The sequence below is a fragment of the Pagrus major genome, chromosome 16 (assembly GCF_040436345.1).
Source record: "Pagrus major chromosome 16, Pma_NU_1.0".
In the NCBI taxonomy this organism is placed as follows: Eukaryota; Metazoa; Chordata; class Actinopteri; order Spariformes; family Sparidae; genus Pagrus; species Pagrus major.
Window position 1 is genome coordinate 30,598,651 of NC_133230.1, and position 8,279 is coordinate 30,606,929.

General features: G+C 40.9%; 1 long non-coding RNA gene across 1 annotated transcript; it reads right to left on the reverse strand.

Moving 5' to 3' along the window:
• Window positions 1-6,711: 6,711 nt before the first annotated feature.
• LOC141010021 (uncharacterized) lies at window positions 6,712-8,255 on the reverse strand. The gene is made up of 2 exons (XR_012180168.1): window positions 8,081-8,255; window positions 6,712-7,524 (listed from the first exon to the last, which is right to left on the reverse strand). It is a non-coding gene; the product is annotated as an uncharacterized lncRNA (long non-coding RNA).
• Between the last annotated feature and the right edge of the window lie 24 nt (window positions 8,256-8,279).

Here is an 8,279-nt window from a genome sequence, read left to right on the forward strand (position 1 = left end):
AAACCAGATGCAAAAGTTCAAAACAACTATCAGTGGATCTTTGCTCACTACTGAAGATATTGCACTGGGAGAGATTGAAATTGTCAAACTGTATCAAATGCAAGGCTTATGTGATGAACTGATGACTCTTTAGAAAGGTGACAAGCTGAAGAGAAGAAGTCACATCATCAAGCTTGATCCTGTCGTGCAGGATCAAGAAAGATATCAGCAAAACCTGGTGAACAGAGAATGGCAAATCTGCCACAAGATCGCCTGATACCAGACAATCCTCCGTTCACTAGTGTAGGAATAGACTATTTCGGACCCTTTGAGGTCAAGTGTGGGAGGAGTATGGTCAAGAGGTATGGGGTCTTGTTCACATGTCTCACAGTCAGAGCAATTCATATAGAAGTTGCTAATTCTCTCGAAACTGATTCCTTTGGACGATTTATAGCCAGGAGAGGCCAGGTGTCTATAATGAGGTCAGATAATGGCACGAATCTGGTGGGTGCAGAGAAAGAAATGCGTGAAGCAATCAGAGGCTGGAATCAGTCAAAAATCTCAAATATGCTCATGCAGAAAGGAATCACTTGGATATTCAACCCACTAGCAGGTTCACATTTTGGAGGCATCTGGGAGAGGCAGATTCGTTCTGTGAGGAGAATTCTTAACCAGATACTGAAACAGCAGCCTCTTGATGATGAACGTCTCCACACATTGTTCTGTGAAGTCGAGGCTATTGTAAATGGCAGACCTATAACAAGAGTGTCAAATGATCCACATGACATTGAGGCTCTCACACCTAACCATTTACTTCTTCTGAAAAGCCAACCAGTGCTGCCTCCTGGAGTGTTTCAGAAAGAGGACTTGTATGCCAGGAAGAGGTGGAAACAGGTACAATACCTGTCTGACATCTTCTGGAAACGCTGGACCAGGGTACTTGCCGCTTCTGCAGGAGAGGCAGAAGTGGACTGAAATCAGGAAAAATCTGAAGGGAGGACATGTCGTTCTTATAGTGGACGACGGTGCACCAAGAAGTTCACGGGTGATGGGAAAAGTTGAAAAGGCAGTTTCTGATGCAAAAGGTCTTGTTAGATGTGCTTTTGTGAAAACTAAAACTAGTGTTTTGGAAAGACCAATAGATAAGTTATGTTTATTGCTTGAAATGGATGAATAAGTTCTTATTCCGTGTGTGATACACTTGTGTTTAAAGCATGTGATTTATGCTCCACACTAAACTTGAGTGAAACTTTACAAGACTGACTTTAGTGATGTAGTAGGTGTAAAATATTGAATAAAATGTTGTGCTGTATGACTTTATTTTCACTCTCACATTTCACTTTTCGATGTGCAAATTTACAAGTGGATCGCCGATATTGTCTCCAAGTGTATTTTGGGCAAAATTGTCATCAACCGTCCACCAACGTCATCAGTCACTTGTCAACAGAGTGCAAGCTAGGTGGAGCATTTTTACTACGAAGTTAACATGAGTGGCAGTTCATATAAACATAAAAGCGGGCAAAGTGCAAAGAAAAGGAAAAAAGAGAGCAAGGAAAAGCCAAATTACAAAAACTGGACACATATTTTGTTCGTCCCCCTGGAGATGAACCCGACATTGTTGTTGGCAGCGATTCAGGCCCGCCAATACTGCCAGCACAGTCAGGGAGCCAGATTTACAGGTAGCAATTCTAACAATCACTGCACTATACACAATGTGTGAGTTAGTTGTAAACTGTTGATGGTTGTTATTGTAGTAGCCCAGCCGCCTAGCTTAAATCCCCTTCTTTCTCTCTCGGCTGTATCGCGGTGATGTTAGGGACTCAGCAGTTGCTAGCTGCTCCAGGGTAGAGCCAGACCTGGTACCTGACCAGCAGCCCCCCTCCTCACCCGCACTGGACACTGGAAATGAAAGCAGCAGGTCTCCTCATGCTACAGGTGACACGCAGACCGTGGATGATGAAAACCCTCCTCTGGAGTGTTTTCTGACTGATTGGGCCAATTTTGTTGAAAACATCCAGGACGCCAACATTAAAAGATATATCCTTAAGATGGGCCCATACAGACCCAAAGGTCCATTTCCCACTGATAACGACAATCTGTGTTTTTCGGAAAGTTATTACACCTCTACCACTAAAGTTGGGATGAAACTTCCCCGCAGCTGGATGTACTATTCCCCCAAATTAGACTGCTGTTACTGTGAGCCTTGCTGTCTTTTTGCCAACCGAAATGCCCCGTATTACAACAATGCATGGGTAAACGGAATAAGAGATTGGAAACATCTTTCTGCCAAAGTTGAGAAGCATGAATCCACGCAAATACATCTTGCTGCATGCATAGTCTACGAGCAGTGGAAACTCAACAACACAATAGACGAAATGGAGAGGAATGTACGTAATGCAGCCTTGTTTTGGAGACAGGTCGTGGAGTGCATTGTAAATGTAACTCTTACTCTGGCTTCATGCAACCTGGCATTCAGGGGGCACAGGGAAGTTCTAGGTCAGGGAAATGCTGGCAACTTTTTGTCAATAATCGAGTTATTAGCTCGCTACGACCCTGTTTTGAAAGAGCTAATCAACCGACCAGAAGGGTCAGCGAAATACCTAAGTCACCAGATTCAAGATGAGATTATTTACATATTATCTCAACGCGTGAAAGCTGACATAATTAATGAAATAAATGAAGCCCCGTTTTATTCGATTATCATGGACACAACGCAAGATGTGTCAAAGATAGACCAGCTGAGCCAGGTGTACAGTTACGTAACTGTTGTTAAGAATGACATGGATATTGCAACAGATATACAGATCAATTAAGTGTTTTTGGGTTTTGAGGCGACTGTGGGCTCATCAGCATCAGAGCTTGAAAACCAAATCCTGGGCTCTATAGAGAAAAACGGAATAGATCTGACAAAATGCCGCGGACAGGGCTATGATGGGGCCGTGAATATGAGTGGTGCATATTCAGGAGTACAGGCAAGAATAGCAGAGAAGGAGCCCCTTGCCTGTTATGTTCATTGCGCTGCTCATAATCTCAACCTAGCTCTCAACGACTCTGTTAAAAACGTCCCTGGAGTGAAGCAGTTCCATGACACTGTAGAGATCCTGTACAACTTTTTTGGTCACAGTATCAAACGATGAGCGCTCCTCAGTGAGTTAATGAAGCCAGAGAGCAGAACTGTCACATTAAAACGCCTCTGTCCCACTCGCTGGACATCTCGACATGATGCGCTTTTTGCGTTAAGGCACAGATATGGAGACATTATAAAAGCCCTCATCAAAATATCCCTGACCAGTGACAAAAACGATGAGCGTGGTGAAGCAAGTGCGCTCAAGAATGCCATAAGCAAATTTTCTTTCATATTTTTAGTCAACATGCAAACCAAGATTCTTGAATGTATAAACGCTGCCTCACAGTTACTGCAAGCTAAGGACGCGGATATTCTGAAAGCATCTACTCTTCTGCAAAACGCCATCAGTGTTTTGATGGAGTTTAGGGAGCAATTTGATGAGGCTAAGTCTGCCACTCTTGCTCTAGCTACAAAATGGGGAAGTCAAACGCAGTTTGAAGCAACCAGGGCCAGAAAAGTTGAGAGGCACCTGGCTGCAGGCCTCCACTGTGAAGTCGCTTCCGGTGCAGGCTCCACTGTCAGGACACCTCCACTGTCAGGACGGAAAGTGACGACATTTAAATCTGGATTTCACCTGCATTTTCATTCGAGAGAGACCAGCGAGTGAGCATGTGTTCCGAGTAGCAGTGAGTTGCTGATTTTTATTATCCACAGAAAGTAAATGCATGGTTTCTTGTGTTCTTCGTCAATATAGGTGCCGTAAAATAATAACGTTATAGAAGTCATTAATGATGCAAATTAGTTAGATAACGTCAAAGTTAACTTTCACCAGTGGAGGTTAGCATCAACACCGTAAATTATCAGGGATTATTAACTGTATAGTGCATAACCTAAAGTAACTGTTCGCATTTGTTTGTATGTAACGTTATAAAACATTTTTGTAAACTCTCCTTGCATTAGCTGGGCATCGTCACAAAGTTGAAAACGTGTCTTTCTGAACTCACAGACGTGATATGTGAGACAGCCAAGCTACCAACACGATGCAACACACCATGATGTTTTGCCAGAGGTCGACTAGCTAATTAGTGATATCACCTGTTTAAGTGCACAAGTGGAATCAAAATGTGGCAGGACTACATGGCACATTTTTACTTTTTTATTTTTCCACCTCTGTTGTAAACTACAGTATATAAACAAAACGAATAGTAACTGAAATTACTGAGAAGTAGCTTCTGCACCATCAGTACTTTTATTTTTGATACTGAGGAAGGAAATACACATTTAGAGTGACGTCTGAGAAGGGCCCTCTGACCTCCAGACTGACTGATGGGATCTTTTCTTTTTCTTCTTTTTGGAGCTTGTGTTTTGAATATTACAACTGATCATTTTGCTTATCTATATATTTTCAGGAAGAAGAGCAGCAGGCTGAGGTCTCAGTCAGACCTGCCGATGTGGACACACCAGTGGAAGGGGTAAGCTTTTTCACAGTATCTATTGGTCAGATACTGTTGGTGCAGCAGCTATGTACAGACATCTTTCTTTGTCTTTTCCATAGGAGTCGGTTGAAGATCGCATTCTTCACGATTGCAGACATGCAGCAGAGCGGGTTGAGGCCAACAGACAACTGTTGTCTGCCAAAGTAGACCTGCCTGATGTTCTGTGCTTGGGGGAGGAGAAACAGGCTGAGGCTGCTGTGCAATATGGGAGGGTGTGGAAAGAAGAGGTGGATGAGCATGAAAAAGAAACAATCCTGGAGCCCTTCAAGTTCACGTTTTACAATACTGAGGACATGTGGAAATTCTGTGAAGAAATAATGGACAGAAGAAATTATTTGGCCTATTGTGAATGTCACACAGATGAGTGAGTTTGTGTTAGAATAAAGAATAAAGGGCTACAGAACATTTATTCATGTTGTGACTTGTGGTTTTTTTTTTTGTGTGTTTTTTGTTTTTCTCATGGATCAAGTTAATAATTCACTTGGATTATACTGTAGATATCAAGAGTAAGGGTAGTATTTAGTGGTAGCTACTTGGGTGTTCCAGCAGAACAAGAACATAATTAGCATAGACATAGAACCAAACATGAAATTTATGGTGGTAAAGAATAAAAATACAGAATAATACAACAGGAAGAAAAATTGAAAAAATATATAGAAAAAGAGCAGTGCAATAAAGTCAAAGTTAAATGATAAAAAGTCAGTTAAGTACTGTATAGTGCACAATAAAATGTATAGGCCAATGACATCTTATGAGATGTTGGCTTATGAATATGAGTAATAACTTAAAAGACCATTTGTGCACTGAGCAATGTTATTCCTGCCCTCCATTGTTTTCATTTATCAACTATTTGACCTTCTCTTTTCAAGATCCTCAGCTTTGTAGTAGGCTGCAAATAGACTATTGAGCCCCGAGTCATATCACCCACCGTTTGTTTTTCGTAATGACTAAGTTGTAAAATTACGCAGTGCAGTGTATATTAGTCGGGCTTTTTGTCCTAGATTTGGACAGAATAAAACAAAATGCCCACGTTGGGGCTCATGCGCAACATAAAAGGAAAACACGGACCAAAAACGACAAACAAAAAAGTTTACTATATAAATACGATATAACGATTTATACTATAGGCAAGGAATTAATAGATTTTACATCATATTGTTTACTAATTAATGCATTTGTGAGGAAAACGATTCAACCGGAAGTGTATTCGCGATTTTATTTTGAAATGTATCCCGTGCATTTCCTGTCCTGACAGTGGAGGCGGCCTGAGAGTGGAGCCTGCGGCGGTAGCGACCTCACAGTGGAGGTCTGCAGCCAGGACCTCTTGGACAATTTCACTACGACGACGCCGCCGCCACCACCACCCCTCCCCCACATTGATGCACAGATTAAAATTTGACAAAACACTCACCATCATTTGACTTAAAAAACGCTAATTCATCCACCACTGGTCACCTTAGTACATCTTAACACATTTATTTTAGCTTAACACTTGATATTTGGCCGGATAAATAAGTTGCCACTCAATAACTTTGTTTTAAGCAACCACTTGTTGCCAGCAAACGTGAACGTAATTAACAGCTTGTCTCAACCAGGTCAATGACAATTAATTCGCTTCACACCCCATGATATGTTAACACGACTTCATACAGCGATTACCATCCCGTAGAAGTAAATATATTCGGTTCTTACCTCATTTAAGCCGTATAATCCACACAGGGTCTTTGCCGTCTTCTCCTATTACCAACCGACATGAGTGAAAAAGGCATCCAAACCGGATGTTGTGATTAACTCCGCCAGGAGTGAATGTAACTCAGTCACAGGTGTTAATATTCAACTCGCTTGATTGACAACGCTCGCAGAGCTATTTGATCACTACAAGTGTTGAAACCAGTAGGCGATTTGAGGGGGGATGCCGCCCCCCTTGCAGAGGTGTATAAAGTACTTGAAAAAAATAACTAAGTAAAATTACAAGTACCATAACTGAAAATGACTTTGTTAAAAGTTAGTCACCCTTAAGAAAATTACTTGAGTAAAAGTCTTAAAGTAGCTCACATTAAATGTACTTAAGTATCTTGTGAAAAAATATACTCAAGTATCAAAAGTACAAGTACAAGTAAAGTACAAAGTATTTTTATAGTATGCATAAAAAGAAGCAAAACAACCAAAAATAGTTCTCCCCTTGTTCTCTTTATTTCACTTTCAGGTGAATGAAATAGATGTGGTATGATAAAACAAAAACAAAAAACCACCTGAGCAAACATGTGGAGTGAGTGAATCAAGTGTCTCGTGTCTTCCTGAGAACACAACTATACATAAAGTGTCTGTCTGCCTAAGAACACAAAAAAATGCCTCCTATCTGCCTCAGAGAACACAACTAAATAAGGGGCCTTGTGTCTGGTTAAGAATACAACTTAAAAAATACATTCTCACTACACACAGCACCATCACTGGAGACTGGTTGCACATCACTTTTCTGAACAAGTGTCTTGCACAAACTGTATTGCAAAATTAAACTTAAGGACCACTTTTCCACTTTTAAACTATGTTGGGGGAATCCTCATGGGCTGAGGCATACTCACACCACACACACAAACTTTCTGGTTCTGGTTCTAGTGGTGATAGAGAAGTTGAACTCGCGGTTCATCCTCAGCAGAAGTTGATTTTCAAAAGTGTTCGCAGCTAGCCGTGCTCTTTTTGGGCTGAAGATGAGACCTGCTATGCTGAACAGTCTTTCACAGGCTGCAGAAGCAGGCAGAGGTGTGTTGAATTTGACAGACAACTTGAGAACCACAGGAAATGTCTTCAGTATCTTGATGTTGTCTGTTGAGTAGGTTGGGTACGAATCAAGCTGCTTGGTGGCGCTTTGTGTTTCGTGGGATCTTTTCAGGGCATGGAAGAAATCTCCCTCATCAGATGAGCCGGATCCAACATCTGCTGAAATGGAAGAATCCTCCAACTGCTCCCTGATGTAGTCCAACCCTGAAACACAGGGAGGGTGAAACTAGCATTAGTACAGCCAGGGTATGTGCACATTTTTATAGGACAAATTTAATTACATTTATGACATTTTCCATAACTCTAAGGGAAAAAAATTAAATTACATTGACAAACAATACTATCAGAAACAAAAGGCCAAAATTAGCATAAAATAAATAAAATAATAGAAAAAAAGTTGAGACAAATTGTGAAAATAGATCTACAAGCTCGCAACACGAGGCAGTGTGAGCTTGCAGATTGGCTACTTTCACAATTTCTGTATCTGCCAAATTCAGGGAATAAACAAGGAGAGAAACACAAATTTAATGTCTTGACTCTAACAATTCCAGACATCTTGAGATATTTTCAGGCCCCGAACTTCAAAAACAAAATTTACAGTACCCTGATTACAGCTGAAATACTATCAACCTAATTCGAAATTAGACTGATGTATAAAATGAATAATAAAATAACAAATGTAGTAAGTGTACATTAAATTTGTAATTTAATGTATATTTGCTACATTTCCTTTATTTTAAAGATCTTCATGTTGTCTTACCAATTCTCAGTGTAGCATCATCTTTGATCCAGGCCGTTCTGAACTTTGGGATGAGAATCGCTGCAGCAATCAATTCAGGGTCTCTTTAACATCTCGCCAAAACGGTTCTGGATGCCCACTTGAATGGCTTCAACCAACGGCTTGCAGTGCCTCTGTTCAATCTTTATTTTTTCCAGTTTGCTGCTCAGAAGGGAAATCG